We start from the raw sequence: 25,431 nt of genomic DNA, 5'->3' as shown, positions 1-25,431 counted from the left end.
AAGAAACCCACCCCACGCTGCCCTCTGTAATCAGTTCCTGCCACATTTTATGGCAATTGCACTGGGCTGCACCTACAAGGCAACGTTAAGGGGTTAGAAAGACTGAGCAGACCACCCAGCAAGCCTGGCCTTACACCCCCCTCTCCCCCCGCAGCCTTAAGTGCTCTACACATAATCACATTTGGTACCATTTTTATCTACACTTCCCAATAACCACATAAGAGGCTGGTTTACATCTGTGAGACATGCAATCTTTGTCTTGAGCTCAGGAGTTTACTTAACTGGGGCATCTGCTTTGACGTTGTCTGTTACTGTACAGTCGTAAAAGTATGTTATTCTCCTTGGTGGTGTGAGGGGAGGGCTGGCGGTTGCATCTGCTTAGTTTCACCTTCCCATCTCTTTACTGGGTCACACTTTCAACATGAAGAGCAAGCAAGGGGAGGCAGGAGGCGTGTACCTGAAATAAACCAGCGAACGGTAAAAAGCATGCTGGCTGATAGGACTTCCGGGGGCTCTTTGTCTCTGTGGTTGGGGTAGCTGTTGTGAAGAATGCAAAGTCAAGTCACGGGACACAATCAGAGGGAGACAGCTAGGTGAGGAGCTTATTGTTGCGGTAAGGTGTCTTGGATTGCAAAGTGTCCCCCAGTCATGGTGTCTTTCCTGCTGGATCCACTGGAATTCCATTGCTGAGAAAGGTCAGGTAGCAGATGTCTGTATTTGTCTAGAATTTCTACCAAATTATGGTTGGAAAAATAAACAGGATTCAAATCAAACAGTCCTTTAAGGTTTTCTTTAGAGGTGGAGACCTTTCCACCAAAATGAGTGTGTTTAATGATTTGTTGTCTTTTCTCTCATTTCTCAATGTTATGATAAGTGAATCTGCAATTATTTCCACTTGGAACTACCTCCTGAACCCAGTCAGAGTTTGGTGTCTCAACATCCGGTGGGCATGCAGAAGGTTTAATCCTCCCTCTCTCACCCATCCATTTATTTTCATTGCCTAATGTATTTGTTGTGCCTTCTGTCTCCCTCCTCACCCACCCATGGACACCTAGCAAACAAAAACTCTTCCTACTCATTGCTCTCTGCAGTCAAGGCACTAAGCAGAATATGGGTCTGAATTGCTAACCAGGCCAACAGCGGAGGACTTTTTGCAGGTAACATCCTTATTTATTTAATTATAGAGCAGCCTTCATGGCACAGCAACAAAATAAATATAAGACATAAAAATGCAGATTAAACAATACATTAAAAGTAAATTAAATCAAGATTAAAATGCAATTAAAAGCAATCAGTACAATTAAGTCTTACTTTTTTTTTTACTGTGAACCTATGAGCAGAAAGCCAGATTGTTCTCTTAATTAAAGCAGGATAAATGCAGAGTAACTTAGTTGGAAGTCTGTGGAGTTATTCCAGATTTACAACGGTCATTGAGAGCCCAGTCTGAATCAATTGCTCCTCCTGGGTTCGGCCGGGAAGAAGGGTCTCGGTGGGTCTCAGCTCACAAATGGCAAAGGTGAAAGGATTCAGTCGGTCATGAATGGAGTGGAGAGTGCTCACCATGGGGTGCTCATCTGGATGAGCTACCTGCACATACAGGGAACTGGAACAATTTAGGGGAAAGTCAAAGCCCCCAATCCTGAACCAGCCTCCTTTTTCCTAACCCCGCCCCCCCGTACCCCTCTGGCCCTGCCCTATCTCACAAGCCAGTGAGAGACTGCTCTCTAGCTGGAATGTCTTTCCCACAAGTGAGAAAGCAGCAGGATGATGGGGACTACACATAATGAGAACAAAACATTCAATGGCCCCATAACTATGCGTCCATTCAGAAGGACATTATGCAGCACACTTACCAAGCCGCTACAGTAAGTTAACACACTGATGGGAAGAATCTATGTATCCTTTGAAACCTTGTATCTAGGCAGCCTTGGAACACAAATACACAAATGTGGGACATCTCTTAGGCAATACCAATAACTTGGGGCTGTTTACATGTATCCAGGCCACTTCGGAATAAACCACCTCATAGGAGCGCCGGCACCATTGGTTCACTGTCAGTTTAAATGCCTCCGTGTTTGCCATATACACCACCGAGAGCGCCATTTTAATGGGATGGAGTCGTTTCTTTTGGCAAACTGCTGCCATCTCACATCACAACCCATGGTAGTGTATCGAGTGCCAGTGTATTAGGCCTCCAGGTCTCAGGTTCTGTGACTTTGGTTATACCGTGGGGGTTTGGTAGAAGGTAGTGGGGACCCTGAGGCGTGCAGACCAGAAAGTCAACTCTTCCATGTGCGTTCTAGGATCTCTCTTTGAATGAAAGAATCATCATTGTTGTCGTCATCCTCAGGTAGAAAACTTTGGAAGCTGTTCTGTTGCGAGTGAATACTGCTGGTGGTATATATTTCTTTGCTTTTCTTATTTTTAGGGACCTTTGCATGGTAACAATTGCTGTGTTCTTTAGAAGGTTGTCTGTTCCTCCCACTTATTTCCTATCTGAGCTCCTAATTTAGAAACAACCCGAAACCAGAACTCTGATTCAGAATTCCTTCTAATCCCACGTGGGTGAAAGGGGCTGGACTCGAATCCACTGATCCAAGCCAGCTTGTACATCTTCAATTCTGCCTTGGATACACAGTCCCCAGGGGCCTATTTTCTAGTTGTGTTCTGGACACAGCCAAAGCTCTAGATCCTCAGCTGTGACGAAGAAGGAGGTGTAAAGGGGCTGGCTGCACTGCCATTAAACTTGTACTGGCCTGAAGGTTGCACTAACTTATGGCAGCTGCCAGCAGCCAGAGGGGCCAACAGAGCAGCAGGAGGTCAGCTAGGTATAAACGGACCCTGGCCATGTACACAACTAAGGAGGTGGCACCGGATCTGTTACACTGCCTTTACATCCACAGAGGATCCCCCTATCTGGGGGAAATTTTATCAGGGCTGTAAGGCCATGCTGGGGGTCAGTGCAAAGTGGGCGCTCAGCAGTGCAAAACTGAGGCCCGAATCTCAGGAAGGGATTCAGTATCATGGTAGCCATGGTTTGGCTTTGCTCCCCAATCACGGTGGCCTAGATTTATTCTGGCTCTAAATGCCGATTTCCATTGTCACCACTGTATTTGATGTCACGGTTGTCCCTTGTGACATCCCAGCTGGCAGTTGTGATGTCATATATGGGAGGGATTGTAACTGGAATGACTAAGCAGCAGACTAAGGAGCAGACGAATTTGTCAGGGTATGAGTCCAGTGTCACTGTGCAGCCTGTTTGGAGCACAGAGCTTGTCCTTCTGCAAACATTACAAAGTGCCTCCTCCATTGTATGCTGCTATGTGTAAGCGGGGGAATAGTCCCACTCCTGCGGGGAACTTTCCTGGCTTCTGCATGGCCCCGGTGAAGTGGGCTAGCGAAAGGATCTGAGTCCTCGCTCCCACTTCCTTTAGCCAGTGGCCTCTCTGCCCTTGAGGACTCCCCTTCCGCTCTCCTGTCTGGCAGAGTCCTCGTAACCCCAACAAGGCTGGGCCCAGGACTCCTGGGGGGCTCGACCCCCAACCCTGCTGTGGTTACTTAGGACAGGGGCTAGGGTGTCCCCACTCCGGGGTACTCTCTCTGCACTCGGCACTTCTCTGACCCACTGACCATTACATACAAGTTAAAGCAAATGCAAGTTATTTAATCAACAATTAATTTTAAATAGGATAAGGAAAAATGGGAAAGGTTAAAGGGAACACATCACCCCGCTCTGTGGCAGGGAACATCACAAACAGTGTCTCTGGAACGTCAGGGCGGTTCACAGTCTGTTCCTTGTAAGTCCCAGGCCTTCTTCTCAGGGCCTGGCTGTGCTGCGGGGATGCTGTGGGTTGAACACTCGCTCTGGTGGTGGCCACAGGCTCTCAGGCTCTAGGTGTTAGGACCCTTCTTTCCAGTGTCTCCCCCGCCCCGTCAGGGTTACGATCCAAGCCTGGCCTGCTGAGCCTCTTGGCGGAGGCATCTCCCTGTGCTGGGCCCGCTGCCCAGGGTCCCCCTTGCTCTCCCCAGCTGCTCACCGCACCCAGCTCCGGACTGCTCCAGCCCCAGCTGCTCCACTCGGTCTCAGCACGGCTGCTGCTGCTGCTCTGCCTCCAGCTCCCTGGGCTGCTTCTCTGGCCCCTCTGGCTCTGGTTGCTGCAGCTCTGCTCCCAGGACAGGTCTGCTCTGCCGGCTGCTTCTGTGACTTGGCTCCCAGCACTGACCTGCTCCCTGGGCTGCTTCTTTGGCCCCTCTGGCTGTGGTTGCTGCAGCTCCGCTCCCAGGGCAAGTCTGCTCTCTCTGGGCTGTGCCTCTGGCTCTGGGGCTGCAGCTCTGCTCCCAGGACAGGGTCTGCTCTCTCTGGGCTGCTTTTCCGGTCCCTCTGGATCTGGCCCAGCTCTGCTCCCCAGCTTAGCTTGGGGCCCTGCTTTCTCCTTAGCTCGGCCCCACTCTGTCTGACCCAGGCAAATCCAGCTCACACGGAGGATGGGACCCCCCTGGCCTCCTGACTCCCTGGTTAGCCTGCCCGCCCTGTCATTCAGGCTGACCCGGAGCATTGGCCTCTCCCCATTGTTCCTGGGGACTGTCCGTCTCAGGGTCCTGATTCCCCATTGACCCTTCCCCCTTTTTAGTACTGGGAGCTAGCAACTAAACCTCCCCCCCCCCAGAATGTTAGTAAGGGGGCAACAGTCCCCTTACACAAGGAACACAGCTCCCGTGTTAAACCCCATGTCATATAAAAGAGGGAGAAGAATAAAGACGCTGACAGCTAGAGTTCAGTGAGTTGCGCCCACTCACACCCGGGCTGAATTTAACTCCGTCTTTAAGTTTGCCAGGAAGCAGTAGCAGCAGGTCTGTGTGATGGTTATTCAGTTCCGTCAGCTGGCCTGAGCATCGCTCTTTTTCTCCTTCTGCAGCGACCTGCTATGGTGATTATCTTGTCTCGTGACGCCCACGTGCTCAGCAGCAACCGCATGCCAGCTCCACTGGAAATGTGGGTCACACACCTGCCACTACAGGGTGTCACCACGATGCATTTCCTCACCCTGTTCGCTCTGGCTACCAGTGCCACAGAGTGTCTGGCCAGGATCTCTTCCGCCAGCCTGGGGATAGCGGCTGCTTGTCTTCTGCCCAGTGGCATGTCCAGGTGATTCAAACACACAACGCTTCACTCGCTCCTTGCGTCTGTAAGGAAACCTTGGGTAATTCTATCTACAATGAGAACCTGCTCACTCACTGCTTCAGGGAGCATGGAACTAGGCCTCAGGTGTTCTTTAGAGACGAGGAGTTAACGTTCCTTTTAATGGTGTCCCTTTCTTTCTCTTCACAGGAGAAAAAGATAAATACACTCGCAGCTGAGGCTGCATTCGGCCTTTCTCTCTCCCCTGGACTCAGTTGGATTACATGCCACCTGATGGGTGGGAGTAAATAAAATGGATTAGAAGGGAAATGAACTCTTAATAGAGATCTTGTGTTCTGCAGCATTTTGGAAGGATTGCGCTGTGAATGCAGCCTGTCCAGACAGTGATTTGCGGTGCCTTCTGATATTTCTCCGCTCTCCTTGCTGCAGCGAGGGTAGTGCTTGGATGGAAGAGCCCGGCTTTCCGTTAATTTAGAGGTGCCAGTGACTAACGGCTCTGATCTCAAAGGGCCTACAAAGAAGCATTTGGTTTCAGAGACAAAGTGCCATGTTTAAAGTTTGGGGTCTGATTCTAATCTCATGTATGCCAGCGTAGCTCCGTTGACTTCACGGGCGTCACTCCTGATTTACACTGATGGACACTGGTGCTGGAAGTAGGGGTGCCGCACCCCCTGGCTTGAAGTAGTTTCCATCGTATACAGAGGTTACAGTTTGGTTCAATGGCTCTCAGCACCCTCACTATACAAATGGCTCCAGCCCCCCTGCTGATGGAGATCAGAATCGGCCCAAGGTAGATGAAGAAAGAGAGAGAAAGGTTAGCTGCAGCCCCCTACGAAACGGAGGAGAAAATAAGACACTATGCTCCTCTAGTGTCCTCCCACATAGAAAGGGGCTGGCAAGGTGTAGCTAGCAGTGTTCTCGCTTCCCCTGCTCAGAGCCTGGAAAGCAGTCACCCAAAGAGGAGGGGTGGTGAATGCACCTCCCGCCCTGTGGAGGAGTGAGCCGTACTGAGCGTGGTTGCCGACAGAAAGAGGTACAAGAGAAGCGTGAAGAGAACAAAAGCACATCTTTCCAATCCCCTCATGACTTGCCATTACTTGTGCGGGAAAACGAAAGAACACACCGCCAGCAAAGTCGGGTCATAGGAACAGTCAGAGTGGGTCAGACCCAGGGACCTCTCTAGCACAGCCAGACCTTGTCTCTCTCAGTGGCCAGAGGAAACAAAACAAAAAACCATCAACCCAGAATGGACAGTTTTGGAATAAGCTGCTTGTAGATGAAGTTTCTGCCTAACCCCAGACAGCCAGAGGTTGGCTTATACCCTGACACATGAGAGTTTATAGATCTTCTTGAGGCTATGTGGGTGTTGTGGTTCAAAAAAACCAGGGCACTTTCTTTCTCAGTTTTAACTGCAGAGTTTTGTGTTGCATTTCCCCTTGCTCTTGTAATGAGAGTGAAAGGGTGAGTAAACATGCCCTGTTGACCTTGTCTGTACCATCCATTATTTCCTATACCTCTTCCTTGTCCCAACTTATTGCCCGCTGTCTAAAACAGTCCCGGCTTTAGCAGACCTGTCTCCAAGTGATAATTTTTCTATTCATCTGATCGCTTTCATCTCCTGTCTCCTGGTTCTGTTCTATACAGGGCCCTACCAAATTCACGGCCATGAAGAATGTGTCACGGACCATGAAATCTGGTCTTCTCTGTGCTTTTACCCTAGACCGGGGTGGCCAAACTGTGGCTCGTGAGACATGTGTGGCTCTTTTACAGTTAAAGTGCTGCTCATGGAACGCCCCCCCTCTCCCCCCGCATTCTCCATCTACCAGACTGGGCTGAGGGGGGAATGGGGGAAGCTCAGGACCTCTGCCTTGCAGCGCGGTGGTGGGGTAGGGGCTTCTGCCCAGTGTGGGGCGGGTCTCGGGGGCTTCAGCAGGAGTGGAGCCGAAGCCATGAGCCCCGGCAGGCACGCACAGGCTCTCGGACTTCTGAAGCTTGTCGTATGCGGCTCGGAGGGTCGGTATAGTAACTTCTTCACCCAGCCCGCTGCCGAGGCACCCTCATGCCTTCTCTGCATTCTGACTGCGGCGGCGGTCCCGCTGCAATGCCTTCCTCGCAGCACGTGCCACGCCGTGCCTGAGAGACTCCCTGTTGGATCGAGCTTACAATGTACCTTTCAGTCCGCAACCCTGCCTGGAGCAGGAAACTAGAACAAGCCTTTGAGCTTTCCCGGCAGTGTGTATTTTGATTTTCACTCTCTGATAAAGGTGTCTGGCTGCCTGGGTTTCTGCCCCAAGGACTTTATCAAGGTGAACAAACCAAATAAAGGGAGGGGTGGGAAGTGGAGGGGCAGGGAGGGTCCCATCCATTACTAATCGTTTCTCAGTGGAAATGAGCAGAGTAGTGATGAGTGCAGGGCAGGAGGGAGGGAGACCAGAGAGATTAACGCAGGCAAACCAGCCTCGGTTGGCGGGGATGGCCAGGCCTAGCCTGCCTGAGTTGTGCTGCAACTTGTCGCTTGGCCCCCCCGCTACACGCACACTTCTACCACCGTCCACCCCAAAGCTGGCCCGGCCCCTCAAGGCTCGTGACGGTGGGGGCCCAGAAGCATTTGTCTGCCTGGGGCCCAGCAAAGGAGGCTTGCTAACAAAGGATTCAGGCCTTGAGCAGCTGGGTAGCACTGGACACCCCACCCACCAAAATGAAGTGAAAAGCCTGCAGCTCCCACCTCCAGCTCTAGGGGAAATCAATGAGCTGATACAACTAGGAGAGCAAAGCCCCCAAGCTGCTTTGGGGCAGTCCTTTCTGTTTGTACAGCGCCTAGCGCTGGGAGGTCCTAGTGCATGACTAGGGCTCCTGTAATGGTACTGCTGTTAATAACAGTCCTGGTCTCAGCTCTGTGAGCGTCGCGAGGCTCAGCGGTACCTAGCATCTACCTACTCTGTCTGGTCCATCTCTATTGCAAAATGGCTGCACCCTGGGATGCCACCACTCACCAGCCAGCCCACCAGCCTGATCCAACAGTCAGCGGAAAGACTCCGAATGGCTCCACTGCGGTTTGGCTCAGGCGCCTTCCGCCGGTTTCATGCCACAGCGAAGTTATGCCCAGGCTGAGCAAGAGCAAGGTCCGCGCCTGGTAGATGCCTCCATGTCCCAGGAACAGAGCGGCCAGGGAGGCCAAAATAATTTGTCAGCGCTAGAGGCTGTGCTGGAAACACTTCGAGATAAGGAGCAGATATAAAAATAAACCTGATCTTGGGAAGTTTAATGAAGCATAATCTGAACGGACTCATTTGTTTACACACTATTCCGTCCCTTCGCTGCCTGCACGGTACAGCCCCCTGGAATCTGTAGTTTGTGTTGATCAGACGCCAAAGCAGAGTGAGACAGGTCATCTCTGTGTGTCTATATTTCAGGCAGCACTGCGCATGCTCTGTTAATAACTGCCCACAAACAATATTCTGGAAGAAAGGCAAGTTTTTAAAAAGAAAAATTGGGGCAAGGAGGAACATTTCATTTGAAGAATTGTCGATCAGTTGCCCAGGTCCCCTTCCTGGTGGAACAGCCACTCATTTCGGGAAAGGAAGGTCTTGCCAAATCCAGCCACTTAACTTGTGATTCCCCTCGGCGGAGGATGTTGGACGGGGCAGAGGGGTATGTCTTGAAGGCCCTTAGAGTGGGGGAATCAGGAAAGTGAGAGGATTGTAAAAATGAACATGCGCTTTGGGGCTAATTGGAGAGCTGTGGGGAGTGAGGTAGCCAGGGGGCTATTAGTGGATTGAAGGATTGGGGATAGATTAATACCCTAGAGAAAAGGTTTAGGAGAGGGGGAAGCAATGGAAACCGGTGGGAGAGTTGTGGGGTGGGAGGGAGCCAGTATTAGCCATAATTCATGATGGGGGGGCCTCCGGGGATGAGGGCGAGAAAAGAGGCATGTGGGTGGGGGGCTGTTTCTGGGAGCTGTGTGAAAGGTCAGGCTGGCGGTGGTTTTCTCTCCGTCAGGTTGTCTGTCCTTAGTCCCTAACTGTCTATGTGGAAGCAGGTGTGGCTCCCAGCCAAACTATATAAATTAAGCCCCGATTAGAACTTGTATGTGTCTTAAACAACATGGAAAGGAGGGGAGATCCCAGTCATTAACAGAATGAGTCTTACTGGGTAACGTGGCCTTGGGAACAAGTGGTAACTTAACAACATGGGCGACACGCACTGGCAAAGCATGCAGGAAGAATGGCATGCAATATTTGATTGCATGCTCTAGGCATGTTGGCTCTGCATGTGTAAAAACAATAATTAAATGTACTATGTGGGCGGATTATTAAAGGTTTGATGGCAAATGATCCTCTTCAAAACCTTTCTGTAGGCTGAAATCTAGGTGTAGACCAATAAAAATGCAAACTGCGCCCAGACAAATGCAGTGTGCCATATTTTCCCTACCCTGTGTAGCACAGGAGGTGGTTGTGTTTCAGCAACCTCCAAGTCACTAGCCAGCTAGATGTCGGTGTTACGCAGGCTCGAAATGGGCTCGAGCTGTGGACTGGTGTCTGGTGTCTGGCTGAGGATGTATCTTCCAGAGATTAGCCATTAGCAGTTGGGTCCTGACCGCTCAAACCAATGAGAGATGCAACCACTGATGTCAATGGGAGCAGGATAAAGCCCAAAGTGTAGAGCTGGGTCCCAAAATGTTGAGGGGGTTCAAAGCTGTCACAGTTCCGGTCCCTTTTTAGCATATTCACTACGGCCCAGTTTCCGCTCGCAGCCCCACCAGTGAACATCCAAGCTGAGTGCAGTGGAATTAGGCCAGAGTTGCACGGATGTAAACGAGAGCGTGGCCCTGCATGTCTTTACACCAGAGGTGTTAATTTCCTTTTCCATTTCATTTTAAAGATCTGCATTTGCAATACGGCAGTGCTCTGCCTGGAGTGGGACTGAGTCATAACCAGGGTGCTCCCTGCTCCTGGTAATGGGAGTTTGTCGAGAGACAGAACAGCTTCGAAGCAACGAGACTTTTCAAAATGGCTTATCTCCATTAAATTAGTCACTGGTGTTTCTCTCCGAAGCCTGGTAAGCGCCGGCAGTTGGTCACACCCACGTGATTCTCTCTTCTCTCTGAGAGGCCCCACAGTCAAAGCAGCCAGGCTAGTAAAAATGCTGAAATCAGACTTTCCTTTCTCTTTGCTTCCTGTTTTGTTTTTCAGTCACATAACACAGGGCCAGCATGGGCAGGGAAAGGCAGAACAAGCCCTTAGCCCAGAGTGCGTTTCTGACAGTCTTCTGTGCGCATCATGGTCCTAATCTCAGCTGCAATCGTAAATGTGGTGAGTCGGTAAGGCAGGTTTGTTTAACAAGGAACTTGCAGAGAGATTAAAAGAGAGGCGGCTTTACAGTGTGATGAAGTGGATGATCCAAGAGGGCTGGGAAGTTTGTCCCAAAGTAGGGAGAGCACCACAAGCCTGGGAAAAGCTTTTAATATTTATGAAGCACTTTCCCATCTTCAAAGCCCAATCCAAACATTAAAGGCCTTCCCCGAACACCCGAGGCATCAGTGGTGTTGTCCCCATGGGAGAGACTGAGCCAGAGAAGGTAGAGGTATAAATTTTAAAGAGACCTATTAAGTTTGGGTGGCTCTGTTTTCCAGGGGCACAACTTCAGAGGCCTCTGCCTGGCTTCTGAGAGGGGCAGAACACCTGCAGCTCCAGCTGAAGCCGGTGGGGGCCAAGCACATTTGAAAATCAAGCTGGGCACCCAATCTGAGTGGGCTCCTTGACATACAGAGGTCAAAACGAAATGCCCGAGGCCCAGAGCAAGTCGGGGGTAGGGCCAGAAATGAAGCCCCAGAGAGCCTGTCTAGGTCCCTCTGTGCCCTGGGCCGGTGGCCTAGCGTTCTTCTCCAAGTACACACCCAGGTCCCTCTCAGAAGTGGGTCCCAACAACAGGTTTGTGTCCCGGTCGTGCTGTGTAAGACACCAGCCTTCCTCACCTGGACGCCCAGTTGGCCTGCTGCCCCTCCTCGCAGCCCCCCGTGGAGCGCTGCCCGGTCAGAGCCGTCCTGCCGTTTGGGAGATTGGCCTTTGCCGTGAGCCCGGCAGCCTGCTGGCATAGCGTGCTCTCCAGTGAATAGGAGCATGGTGGGCACCAGCAGCTCTGGGGTATGTCCAGCAAACCTGCTCCAGCTCCCGCCAATCAACCCCTAATTAGTCAGAGATCAGCAGAAGAGGCAACAAAATTCAGGGGAGAGAGAGACGCCCTAACTTCCCAAAGGTCTCTCACCCCCCATGTGTACATGCTGGGGGGCTTCCCACTTCCACACCAACCCCAATCTGTAGCACTAACGTGGCATGGCCCCGCTTGGGCATCATTATGGCACCTTACGTGGTGCAGAAAGGGCCCCTGAAAAACACCTGCACTGCGAGGGATCTCTCCTCTGTCCAGCTTTCCCTAGCAGCCTCTGAACTGCTCTAACTCCCACTGTGGGGATGGGCAGCCTCGGAATATCAGTTGGCATAATGGAACTGAGACTTAAGGCTGCTTTGTCCCCCTGGGTGGGCGTGCATGGTGCTTTGCTAGAGGCCGTTTCAGGCGTTCATCCTCACCTGCACAGAACATCACTGCCGGCGGGGATGAGCACTACACACAGATGCCTACATGCACTAGGAACCAGGACCGCGCACCTCTGAATCGCCTTGGAGGTTTTGTAGCTGCCGCTGTCATCCACACCCATGGTGATCGGATTATTATCAGCATGGGAGATCCTCTGGACAGCGAGATGCATCAGTGATTCCTGGGCTTCAAAGCTTGCTTTGCATCTCCATCCTTCCTGGCCATCTTTGCTGCGGTCTTCAGAATTAGAGGTGGCAAAATTTAAAATCTGCTGTTGCTTCCTTTTTAAACGCCCTAATATATGCACCGGGGAGAGAGAAGCGAACAACAAAGGAAGGTGGCCAGGTAAAAGCAGCAGCGCCGAGAATAAACCTGCTCCCCTGCCCAGAACCCACCGTTTTGCCTGTTACAATCAGATTACAGGCCGGCGTGGCTTTGCTGGAGCATCTCGCTGCAGGGGTGGAAGTGTGAGCCTGAGGGTTGTTGAGCAGTGCGAATGTTCCCAATGTATCACCATTGTAGCAACACTTGTGCTAAATAAACTTGTGCTGAGCCACGGGAAAAACGTGCCGTGTTCAATAGCCCTCGACGTTTCTCATTTCTCATCTGCTGTGCGATGGTCCAGTAGCTGAACACTGAGCTGCAGGAGCCATCAGCAAAGGAGCAGGGACACTGGTTCCAAAACCTCGTTCAGGGCATAGTTTTGGACACTGCCTGCAGGCCGGAGGTTCAGCTCCTCCATCCCTCCCTGAGCCGGGGTCCTTGCACTGTGCAGCGTTGCTGACTGAACCATGTGGGCTCCTGGAAGCGAGGTTATAGAGAAGCTGTGTTTATGGTAACAACATGAGTCCCTCCCCATGCTGCTGTTGGCTGATGGTTCCCATGTGTTGGGGGAGAATTGTTCTGTGCTCTGGTGGTGTCTGGGTGGGGTTTGCAATGAGTGCGGTGTGGCTTTAGCATGTAACGCGGTACAGCTCTTCGTATGTATATGCGAGGCAGAGGGACGTGACTACCTAGCACTCCCTCAGCTCCTTCTGGCCAAGGGTTACACCGAGGCTTTGCAGCAGCCCTTTACAAACATTAACACAGGCTATGCTGCACCCCGGGCAGGATTTTGATCCCTGTTTTATACATGGGGATACGGACGGTGCAGTGGGTAGGGTGCCTGCCGCGGATGCAGGAGATCCAGGGTAAACTCCCTGCTCTGCCATAGACTTCCTGTGTGATCTGGAGCACGTCACTTGGTCTCTCTCTGCCCTGGTTCCCCCTCTGTTTAATGGAGCTAATGGCACTGCCCTGCTCTGGGGCGGGTGTGAGGATATAAACACAGCGGAGGCGGTGCGGGTCCCAGAGGCTGTGGTGACAGGGCCTATAAATGCCTAAGACAGACAAGTGAATGGTAGCACGGCTGGTAGCAACCCAGCTCTCCTCACCCCCCGTCCGGCACTTTAACCACATGCTTCCTCCCTTGCTGGCCTTCATAATGAGGCCATCTAGGTATTAAAGGAAAATGCTGCCGTTGTATTTTGCTGCAGGAAGAATGGGAGGAAAAAGTCCCCCGGGGAGCAAAGATAATGGCCCATGCTGGGAAGTCCCTAATAACCTACCCAGCTATGAGATCAGGGATACATGTCCCACCCACAAGAGAAGCTGACCGTGGGTGTGGAAAGTCTGGGGTGGCCTCTCCGGCCATAACTCATTCCTTCCCAGATGTGCACAGCTGCTCAGCAGAGGGGTGCTGGTGCTGTTCTTTTTGAGGTTACCTGACTGGGTGAGCCCCTGCACCTGGAAAGCCCACATGCTAAATTCACCCCTGGTACAATAAGACAGACTCAACGGGGGTGACCCCACACCAAGGGGAGCTACAGCATGATGCAATCTAACACAGCTGGGAGCTGATTGCTGCTCTTCCGTGGCGGGGGATGGGAGAAGGTGAGCACGTACGTGTGCCCTGAACATACGGCAGGAAATGCATCCTAGGACTATTTGTTCTAATTTGAAAGCAAATTTGTATTGACTCCCCTGTCCGAGTTGCCAGGGAGCGTCCTCAGACTCGAGCCCTGTTAGCAAGAATACTCAAGAAAACAGAGTCCTGCGTTCAGATGCTCGCATCACGCACCTTTTGAGATTGTATACGCAGTTTGAACGGCATGGCACCAGATCCCACAATCAGCTCACCTGGGTTAGTTCCGTATGACATGTGGCTGGTTTCTGTTCCCTGATTGGATGATTCATATCACTAAGCAATTCAGGATGAAGTGCATGTGACTGGAGAGTTGGACACTTGTGCTACCCTGTGATGGTAGATTAAGTTAATACATTTAAACTACAAAAGCTAGTTACATAGATTATGGTATATTGTGAATTGCATAGTGTATTTTAATCCTAGTCCAAACTATCTGTAGATCAAGAATTATCGACTGCAGAAACTGACAGATAATTCAGAATAAATTTGAGATGTTCACAATCAGGTTGCGGGCAATTTCTGAATAAGAGGAGGAAAAGGAGAAAATCCTCACAAATAATTAGTTGCAAGTATTCACTTCAATTAGCTGAATTATTCACTCAGCTTCTTTATACAGTGTCTGTGTGGGTCTCTTCTCTCTGGCCCTTCTCATCTGAGAGGAAGGTTTGGTGAAAGACACAAAATGGCAAACTCCCACCATGAAACACTGAGATTAATTAGTGATGATGGAGCAATGATTCATCACTGGGATGAGCCCTGAAAAGTGCACGCGCTTCTCCGAATCACTGGCTGGCCAGCCTGGTTTGGATAAAGTAAGACCCGAACTAGAGTGTCATCCACCCCTTAGATCTGAAAAGCTATTGAAGGTCTGCAAAAGCCCAGGACTCCTCCAAACGGGATTGTTAGTCTCCAGTAGTGGGTCCCTTCTGCAGGTGGTAGCAGGCGTTGTCCTCTCGTCTGTTTGTTTGTAATGCTCATAAGGAGGCTCCTAACCCAGAGGGAGTTGGCATGTCACTCAGCTGCTCCCTGCAGAGTCAATCCACCATTTGGGGTAGTGGGGGAGGCAAGTACCAAACCCACTCAGGATGAGATCCACCAGATGAAGCCCCACAGAAGGGTGTGGCTTAGTGGCAGGGACTGGATGGCAGGAAGATTGTGGTGTGGGATCTGGGGCTAGGCGGGGATGCTTTAGCATGCACACGCTTCACATGAGCCAGCCTCAGAGAATGCAGAATGGTCGTAGTGGGTGAGACCATCTAGCCCAGTATCCTGTCTTCCGACAGGGGCCCCTACTCCCTTTAGTGCAGCACGCGCACTGATTACTCAAATATCCAGATCTCTTCTCTGTTTTCTCTCCGCTGCCTAGCGGGGTCAGGTGCAATATGGCAGAGAGTATTTACTGACAGACACTGAGGTCTGACTTTTGATAATTTTTTTTCCTCCCAGGCAAAGCAAATGCACAAAAATTGCTATGGATTGATTCTGGACATCAAGCTTAGCTAGGTCATATTTGCCGAGTTTTTAATGCCTGGCGTCTATAGCTTGCACTTCCATCATTCCATTATATGGATGACAGGCAGGCCAGCACCACAGCAAAGGAACAAATTACCTAATAAATCAAGCACCTAGGATATAAAGTGAACAGTGGTATTAGGCTGCTACAGAGAAGTGATAGTAATAGATAAGTATAGATCCATGCTAAAATGGGGAGGAGATGGAATCATTAGTTCATTTCTTTATAAACAATTACAGAAAACTGATACACATCTGAAATGGAACGTGCTATGTTATTAACTAAACTGTGTGTTTGTGCGGGGGGACATGTACATGCATCATTTAGATAACATTTGTTTCATAAAAAGTACAGTCTGAAGTGAATTCCTCTAGCGCAGATATTTGGAGGGAGTTAACAGAGCTGAGATATTTTTATTGGGCTCTTTAAATCCTTGGTTCAGGTTCTCATTACTTTAACAGGAAATTCTATGGCGTTAGGAATAAGCCAGCTACAAACCATCCGGACTTTGTGGCCTTCATTGCAAAGCATTGATTTCATTGTGGGATTATAATTATCAGCTACAATCCCATAATTACGCACCACTTAACTTCTTGGCTTTAATATCCGTGCAAGCCAACATTAAAACAAGAGAGCAGGATTTCAGTTCATGACTACAAGGGAAATATACTAGAAAAAGCCATTTTGAAAAGGGGGTGGTTATTTCTGCAGTGTTAAGCCTTCCATCCTCCAAACAAATTGCTATTGTTTTCCATGAGAACCAAACAGCAATGCCCTTAGCCTTTGGTACAGTCAGAGCAATAAAGACAGAAGAACAAAAGAAGGGAATCGGAAGGAAGTGCTTCATAACCTTCTAAAGAATCAGTCTCAGAATAAGAGCTTCTGATTTTATCACTTTTGTTCTTTCAAGTAACCTACCCTTAACCTTTGTGTTTCCTTTTCTGGGACAGCAAGATAGCACTGTTAGTGCTTATAATTCTTGACTCCATGGGTCTCCTTCAGTGAGTTAATGGGGAAGCATTGGATTTCATTTTCTGAGTTATTTGCTTTGCATATCAACTGATAGTTCACCCATAACAGAATTGCTTTCATCTAGGCTTTAGCAGCTCCAGAGGCCTTGCTCGGCTATGGAATCTTGCCCTGCTTTCCGCTGTCCCACTCCGAGGGACGTTGTTTGTTTTCCACAGGTTACGTACTAGGCCTGACAGATTGCTACTCTGACGGCCACGTCGCGCCGGGCCTCTTGGAGACGCGGTCCGAGGAGAGTGCGTGCCGGGGGGCAGGGTGGGTATACCATCTCTGCCTCTCTGGGCTGCTTCTGGAGCAGCACAGCCCCTGGCAAAAGTAAGAACAGCCGCAGGGGTTGCTCTAATGTCCAGCTACCTCCCCAGAGCACTCTGGCCTTTCTCCAGCACACGTCTGCCCCCAGGGCTGCGTGGAGGGAGGAGGGGCAGCGCAGGGCCACCTGCATCCCTTGCTCTCTCCAGGAGCTATTTCCACTCCCTGAGGCCCCTTCGCGCTGTCAGTGAAGCAGAAAGGGCACTTGGTGGAACAGCGAATCCGCTCGCAAGTGCCTGCAGGGCAGTCTCAACACCTGGCTATTCCGCTTCAATCGTGTAAAATCGATGGGATGCAATGCATTGAAAAATCATATCATTAAAGCCAGGGGACATTCATCGCCACCTGGTGCCCCTCCCACCGTGGTGTGTGCCCCCAGCAGGGATAGAGATAAATGAGGTCACAATGCAGCCCGCAAGGCGGAGACCAGGCTGCCATGTGGCTCATGCAGTGTGCTGGTCTTATTTACCTCTGTCCTTGCCGTGCCAGAGCTCCCAGCTTTTCAGGCTGAAATAGGCTCTGAGCTTGCCCGGAATTTCAAATGTCCCGTCTCACCTTTGTGCCACTTAACTAGTCGCAAACTGCCCTACCATTCGTTATTCCTGCTGAACTAACCGGCTTGTAATTGATAAATGATGCAAAAGTGTCTGCCAATTCTGAAATGTTGCGCTGATATCAGCCCACGTAGGGGGGCCTCGGTCTCATTTTATCTGCCCCTCGCATTGTGCCTGGTCTCCTTTCTGGAAGTTGTATTGATTTAACCAGGCTCCTGGGAATTGGTTGATTTTTCTAATTTTATCCTCCAGATGACAGGAATCTGATAGTCGTCTAATGACTCTATCGCCTGCCCCTGCTAGCATTGCAAGGGGGAAAGACGGGTCCTTTGTTTTTTCTGATGTCAATCTAAAGCATTTTGAGGGCAAACCCAGCCCTCCTTGTGCGTGTCGGGCTCCTCTCACGGGGCTGGGGAGTCTGATTCAGACTAGCTGAGGGGCTGGCCCACCTTGCGGTTCTGCTGCGTGGATTGTGATGAAAGGGTGGGGTTCGGGAGGGCCGTCGCCTTGCGAAGGGGCAGCCGATTGCCTGGTTGGCGCTCAGCCCTGTGTGCAGCTCACTGTTTCCTCTCCTGCAGAGGGTTTGGTGGAGCAGCAGTGGCACGCGCTGGGGCGGGCAGAGGGTCAGTCACTACGTGGATGTCACGGAGCCTGTTCCCGTGGAAGTTCCCGGGGCTCTGCTGAGCCCCTTGGGAGGGGTGCAGCTGGGCGGAGGGTTTGGCGCCGGAAGCCTGGGTCTGCACTATCGTGGAACCACGTAGTCAGCTGGGCAAAGCAGGAGGGCAGCTCTGCTAGTCCCCATGGGCTCAGTGGGACAACGTGTGGAGTAAGGTAACTACTTCATGGGAGTAAAGGGGGCAGAATTGGGCCCTGGGCATTTATTTGCCCAAAGGGTTCCTATTGCTGGACTAAAGGCTGCCCCAGTGATCCTTGCCCTTTTACCAGTCTAACAGCAGAGATGATAGGTGACATCACGGTCAGTGATCATTTGCTGGGGCTACCGACTGAAGACGTGTTGCTGGTTTGGGGTCTGTTTTCTGGACACTGCGCACAAGGCTGCTGAGCGCACGGCCCGCTTAACCCACATGTGAATGTCAGGTTTCAGAGTAACAGCCGTGTTAGTCTGTATTCGCAAAAAGAAAAGGAGGACTTGTGGCACCTTAGAGACTAACCAATTTATTTGAGCATGAGCTTTCGTGAGCTACAGCTCACTTCATCGGATGCATACCGTGGAAACTGCAGCAGACTTTATATATACACAGAGAATATGAAACAATACCTCCTCCCACCCCACTGTCCTGCTGGTAATAGCTTATCTAAAGTGAGCAACAGGTTAGGCCATTTCCAGCACAAATCCAGGTTTTCTCACCCTCCACCCCCCCACACAAATTCACTCTCCTGCTGGTGATAGCCCATCCAAAGTGACAACTCTTTACACAATGTGCATGATAATCAAGTTAGGCCATTTCCTGCACAAATCCAGGTTCTCTCACTCCCTCACCCCCCTCCAAAAACCCACCCCCATACACACACAGACTCACTCTCCTGCTGGTAATAGCTCATCCAAACTGACCACTCTCCAAGTTTAAATCCAAGTTAAACCAGAACATCTGGGGGGGGGGGGGGGCGGGTAGGAAAAAACAAGAGGAAATAGGCTACCTTGCATAATGACTTAGCCACTCCCAGTCTCTATTTAAGCCTAAATTAATAGTATCCAATTTGCAAATGAATTCCAATTCAGCAGTTTCTCGCTGGAGTCTGGATTTGAAGTTTTTTTGTTTTAAGATAGCGACCTTCATGTCTGTGATTGCGTGACCAGAGAGATTGAAGTGTTCTCCGACTGGTTTATGAATGTTATAATTCTTGACATCTGATTTGTGTCCATTTATTCTTTTACGTAGAGACTGTCCAGTTTGACCAATGTACATGGCAGAGGGGCATTGCTGGCACATGATGGCATATATCACATTGGTGGATGTGCAGGTGAACGAGCCTCTGATAGTGTGGCTGATGTTATTAGGCCCTGTGATGGTGTCCCCTGAATAGATATGTGGGCACAATTGGCAACGGGCTTTGTTGCAAGGATAAGTTCCTGGGTTAGTGGTTCTGTTGTGTGGTATGTGGTTGTTGGTGAGTATTTGCTTCAGGTTGCGGGGCTGTCTGTAGGCAAGGACTGGCCTGTCTCCCAAGATTTGTGAGAGTGTTGGGTCATCCTTTAGGATAGGTTGTAGATCCTTAATAATGCGTTGGAGGGGTTTTAGTTGGGGGCTGAAGGTGACGGCTAGTGGCGTTCTGTTATTTTCTTTGTTAGGCCTGTCCTGTAGTAGGTAACTTCTGGGAACTCTTCTGGCTCTATCAATCTGTTTCTTTACTTCTGCAGGTGGGTATTGTAGTTGTAAGAAAGCTTGACAGAGATCTTGTAGGTGATTGTCTCTGTCTGAGGGGTTGGAGCAAATGCGGTTGTATCGCAGAGCTTGGCTGTAGACGATGGATCGTGTGGTGTGGTCAGGGTGAAAGCTGGAGGCATGCAGGTAGGAATAGCGGTCGGTAGGTTTCTGGTATAGGATGGTGTTTATGTGACCATTGTTTATTAGCACTGTAGTGTCCAGGAAGTGGATCTCTTGTGTGGACTGGACCAGGCTGAGGTTGGTGGTGGGATGGAAATTGTTGAAATGCCGCTAATAAGCTTTGCTTGTCTTTTCTGGACTCCGTATCATGGCCCATTCCATAATTATGCTGTGTTGTGCTGGCCCATCACACTGGGTTAGTAAAACCTCCCAGCAAGGCACTTATCCTGCACTCTTCACGTGGGTAAAACTCTCATTGACTTGAATGGAAGCTTTTGCCAGAATACAAGATTGGGCCTCCAAATAGTTATTTCTCATCTACTAGAGAGAGAGAGAGAGAGAGAGAGAGAGAGAGATGCTTAAGTTGATCTGATGAGCCAAAGATGAAATTGGCATTAACATAAATGTTAGCACAAAAAAAGAAGCTTATAAAAAGATTACGGTTGTACTTTTTTTTACGCTTGTTCAGTTCTGCATGAGGATATTCTATTGACAGTATAATGGAAGAACTTGATTTGTGCAGCAGGTAGATTTTAATAATCTTAGAACTAGACATCTTTCATTGCAGTAAATCAAACGGTGTTACTCCCCCTCCCACCAACACACACACACATGCACACCTCAGGTCTTTAAATACATGTATTGTGGGAGAATTCGAAAGGTTATTACATTCGAGTAGAAGGGGAATCTGAAAAGTGACACACTAATGCTCACCAATTAACGTCTGTGGTCCCACCTAACTGATCGTAGGGGAGGGGTGTGTCTACATTGTCAAAAAATAGTCACTGGATCACCGCTTGCCTGGGAGAGAATAACTGTGTTTAGCCCTGTAGCTTCTGATGTGTGGAATTCTAAGGGCTGGGTTGAGCCCACCTTGACCGGCATACGAATGGAGAGGTTAGAGAGGAAGGCTACCCCCATTGGCACTAGTCTAGGGCTGGGTTCCATTCCCTGCTCTGCCACATACTTCTTCTGTGGCTATGGGCAAGTCACTTAGGCACAAATTTTTAAAGGCATTTAGGCACCTAGTGGGATTTTCAAAGCACCTGAGCATTGGAATCAGTAGGAGTTAAGTGCCTAGGTGCCATACGAGTACCTACAATAGAGCTGCATAGATGCCTTGCTTCTAGAGCAGCCTTTGTTTGCCAGAGAGGATGTGACTAGCTGACCGGCCCATTTTGATGCCGGGGCATGGTAAATCCATAGTGGGAATCCTTACCCACTCCCTGCCCTTCTGCACCCCCCTGGAGCCTGTCACCTTCCCATGCATCCAGGGTTTGTCTCCTGACCAAGCCTGCATGCATCCCCAACACCAATGGACGACCTTGCCCCGGGGGAATACCGCAGCTTAGTCCCAAAGGTTTGTCTGCCTCTGAAAACCGAACTGAGAGGTAAGGATACTAATAGAGGGTGTTTCTAATTTAGCACTGATACCTGCTCATTCCTTTCGGAGCCCAGCCAGATCCCATGTTTCAACAAAACAATGAAAGCTAGTTTCAGCTAAGGCCGAACCCAATGGCTGGCGATGGGACACAGCATCTCTCCGCTGCAGGGTCAGATATTACTCACCCGCCTGACAAAAGCTCAGTGCCCATAACCAGTTCCTGGGTGCCCGTATTGAACAAAAGCACCATTCCCATTGGCACTAATGGGCGCCTGCTTGCTAGCCCTTTTAGCAGCAAGGCCATGGACTGAAGAAGATGGGCACGGTGCTATGGCACCATCTTGACCTCCGTATGGAAGTCAATGGGAGTATTTCCACTGATCTCAGAGAGAACTGGGTCAGGCATGGAATCGCGAGCAGAGAAGATTGGTGCCCAATGGGGACCGTGTAATGCCACCATTTTCTGTTCATTGTATCATAGGGGTCGCTCCCTGAGGGGTGCTCGGAGGCTGCAGTATTCTCTGGAAGGTTCTCGGCGATCATTAGATGAACGCCTTCTGTTCCCGTGCAAAGCATTGTTCATTATTAACTCCAGCAGCGCCATGGTGCAATGCTTTGCCTTTTTCATTTCATGGGCCTTGCGTGTCGCAGCAGAGGTAGAGTTGCAGAAGACATTGTCCGTGAGCCCTGGGTCAGGAATTAGGCACAAAGAAGGTAGAGAAGGATCCTTTATTTCATCTCCGCATTTCACTGTTTCTGGGCCCGAGGTTTTAAGCTTAGACCCAGCCAGCAGGACAGATGGGCTATGGCAGGTGTCCCTCAGAACACTGTCTGGATGGTGCTCCCAGAAGAGGAAACGCTTTATCAGCCATGAGACAGGACTCTCAGCCTCCAGCCAGGCTTTGGACCCATCCTGGGAGGGAAACGTAGCAGCAAGCAATGTCCTCTTCCTGTGATTTCCTCATCAAATGGGTTGGGCTGAGCTAATGCATGAGGCCAGCCTAGGACAGCCATGCTGGCAGGAGGGAAGGGGCCAGTCTAACAGAACTCTCGGTGCTATGAGAAACCCGGATGAACCGGCAAGCACATTTTCATGTGAGAATTCTGCATAACTTGTCAGCGCATTAGGTAGAGCTACCCTGAGGCTAGCTCAGCTATTGTTTTTTCTCCTGTTTTAAATGAATGTGCATATTTTACTACTTAGAACTGGAATCCCCAGAACCCTGAGGGGTTGTAACTCGACAGGTGTCCATGTGTTAGTCCTGTTACATTGAAATATGCTAACTTTAACCATGCAGGTTTCTGGAGCGTGGGGCAGTGACACTCCAGACGGATGGAGTGAACTGGGAGTTTTCCTGCTTGGGCATCGAAATCCAGCAAAGGGCTCTTTATGGAGGGCTGAGTCAGGAATGGGGAAAGGCCTCATTCTCCTTTTCCCTGGAGGCGTAGCCAGTCTGACTTTCTGCAGGGTGAAGCTGACTCCTGAGCAGAGGGCCAGCAATGGGCGCATGCCCCGCGGTAAGTCTCACATACGCCCTGTTTTGAATTGCAATCCATGTACGCTGCACACAGGGCGGATCAGTTTTCTGAACTGGATGGTCTCTCTGGCAGGGGCTGTGTCCGATACAAGTCTCTTTCCTTTTGGTCAGGACTCCATTAAAGAGCACATTGATCATTCCTTCCCACTCAGATCCTGTTATGATCTGAAAATTGCTACACTCCCAAGAGCAGGCTGAGAATGAGAATTTGTGGGGTTCAATAAATATGTTTAGAAAACCGAGTGCTAATTATTGTCTGCATTCCAGGGCCTGCAATTTGGGCCTGGCGATGAAAGTTCTCGTGTTGCTAATTGTCAGGGCGATGTTATTATGAGCACAGGGTTCCCTATCCAAAGTAAAAGACCAGGTGTCTAAGAAAGCACCTGTTTTTTTGATGACATATTAGGACTGTTTGTCTGGTGTGCTGGGTTGGGCTGGCTTGCAAGGGAAGATGTAAAAGGGCATAAATAAATAAAATAAAACCAACACCTTCTGTGGCAATTCACCCCCGCCCCCTCCACAAGACCCTTTCTCTTCCAGACAGATCACAGAGACCAATGTCATGCTCGGTGGTGCCTCAAAGGCAGGTCCTGCGCTGGAGGAGGTTTGGAGGCAGGTGGTCTCAGCAGCGGAGCTGGGAGTCATTAGCGGGTCCGTGTCTAGAGGTTCCCAGCTGAACCGATGGCCCTGGGGCCTAGACCCTGTCCCCACACACACCATGGTAAGAGCAAAGCTCTGCTCCAATGAGCTTGTGAACTAAATGGACAAAGGAGGGGAAGAGAAATCGAGGTGTACAGTGACTCGCCCAGGTCAACAGTCGTGCCAGGAATAGACCCTCCATCTACCAGTACACCGCACTGCCTCTCCGAGCACCTCTTCCTGCTCCCACTGACTTAATTGCCTCCCTGAGTTTCCAGGGGACCAGTTGTTGCCTCATCTTTGAAGAGGGCACAGGATGCGTTCGTCTCTGATGTCCGCTGCAGAGGAGTGGCCCTGTTTCTACCCAGCCACCCTCAGTGTGGCTAATGCCATGGGAGCCAGAGCTAGCCACAGTCCTTATTCTCAAGAGACCACAATGACATGGCTTGTGGCTGAGCCCTGCACAGGGATGCAAGGAGTGGGAGAAGCTTCCCATATGCTCCCCTTTCCTTGCACAGCTGCAAGAAGCTGAACACGGTCTGTCAATCAAGGGCACCAAAAACTCTCTTGTTTTTCTTGGTAAATAACTTCCTTGTGACTCCAGCTTGGAATGTGTCTGGGAGAAACTGCAGGGCTATATAGGGGAAAAACCAATCCATGATTTATTTCCTGCTCGGTATAAAAGATACTGCGCTGGGTCTACTGAGCTTTTGAGTGTTTGTGTAAATCTGTCTCCTCAAACCATCTCAAAGAATTGACTGATGGCCCATACAATTTAGAAGAAGGCTAAAAATTTGAATCTTACAACCTCCTGAGAGAGAGAAAATGCAATACCATTTGTGCCGTGATCAGCACTACCCTGCAGGAAGCAGATGTCAGAACTATACTTTGGAAGGTGAACAAAATACAGTAGATTTTTGCTCATTCTTTCATAATTCTGCAAATTAAGTGACCCTCACCCTAATACTAACGTTCAGGTTTTTCCACAGGACTCCTGCATCACTCAGTGCATAGGATGGACGGTGCTCAGTTAATGAGCAGCTTTTCAATATTTTTTTCCTCCTCATTATTCAATGTGTGGCCCCAGGCCTTAATTACTGCATGCTATTCAAACCTTGCTCTGAGGGCAAAATTGTAAATTTCCTCCTGGGCTTTTCAGTGGCACTCATCAGTAGAGCAGCTGAGTGCTTCACAACCATTAATAAATGTGAGATATATTATTAACACCCCTGTTTTACAGCTGGGGAACTGAGGCACAGAGAGATTAAGGTCAAGTGTCCACTAATTTGGGGTGCCCAATTTGAGACACCTAGGACAAGAGGTTTTCAGAGTACTTACAATTATACAGCACTCAACTGCCATTGACTTCATTTGCCGCTGTGAGTTCTCGGCACTTATGTAGATCAGACCCAGGGTCTGAGGTTGGGTACCTAGAAAATGAGGAATGCACAGTTAGTGACCGCCTGTGAAAAGTCTGGTTTAAGTGGCTTTCCCAGCATCAGACAAGGCCTCTGTGGCATAGGCAGAGATAGAAACAAGTTCCTTGACAGCAGTCAACTGTCTTACCCAGGAACCCATCCTTTCTCTTCCTGCAATCCCCTGTCTCATTCACTATGAATCTTCCAACTTCTGTCTGTAGGAACCCTACCTCTTTTGTTACAAACTGTCTCCTTCACTACACAGCTCCGAGTCATCCCTGGGGCAGGGTGCTGACTGAGGCAGAGGTCCTGAGAAAAAGCACTGTGTGATCATGCAATCAAAGAGTGTATCACAATGCATACACACAAGGGGGCCGAATTAAGGTTTTGTGAGTAACTTAAATTCTGGCATCGCCTAACTTTGAAGTGCTTGACTGTGCAATCTTAATAATGTCCTTTTAATGTAGCTTTTTGTGTGTCGTTTCCTAGGTTTTTTTATAGTGCAAATAGAAAAATAAATTCCATTTTGTGGCCTCATATAGGCACTTACAAGAGTCACCACCAGGGTTGGAACCTTTAGATCCACCATACAGACTTCTGCCACTTCAGCTAAGGGGGTAATTGGTAGCAGTAGTAGGTTATCATCCTCTATGTTGTCTAGCACTAGAGGGGGCTGGGACTATTTTTTTTGTCCGGTGGGTTTCATAGATATTTGCTGGCAGCAAAGGAATGGTGAGACTCGGGAATCTTGGGTTCTGTTGCAGGGTTTGGCAGGGAATG

At 49.9% G+C, this 25,431-nt stretch overlaps 1 long non-coding RNA gene across 3 annotated transcripts in view; it reads right to left on the bottom strand.

The window, feature by feature from the left end:
* Nucleotides 1-272: 272 nt before the first annotated feature.
* The window catches only part of LOC144270739 (uncharacterized), an 88,028-nt gene continuing 62,869 nt past the window's right edge, over nucleotides 273-25,431 (bottom strand). The window contains exons 3-4 of one of the 3 annotated variants that reach the window (XR_013347233.1): nucleotides 24,572-24,663; nucleotides 273-457 (exon numbers count right to left, since the gene is read on the bottom strand). This is a non-coding gene — a long non-coding RNA (uncharacterized LOC144270739). Of the gene's footprint in view, nucleotides 458-19,529; nucleotides 19,994-24,571; nucleotides 24,664-25,431 lie in introns of those variants that run through there. The other 2 variants (XR_013347235.1, XR_013347234.1) reach the window with 2 other exon arrangements.

Source organism: Eretmochelys imbricata, chromosome 10 (genome assembly GCF_965152235.1).
Source record: "Eretmochelys imbricata isolate rEreImb1 chromosome 10, rEreImb1.hap1, whole genome shotgun sequence".
NCBI lineage: Eukaryota > Metazoa > Chordata > Testudines > Cheloniidae > Eretmochelys > Eretmochelys imbricata.
The sequence above is the reverse complement of the archived record's forward strand: the minus strand, read 5'-3'. Positions and strand labels throughout refer to the sequence as shown.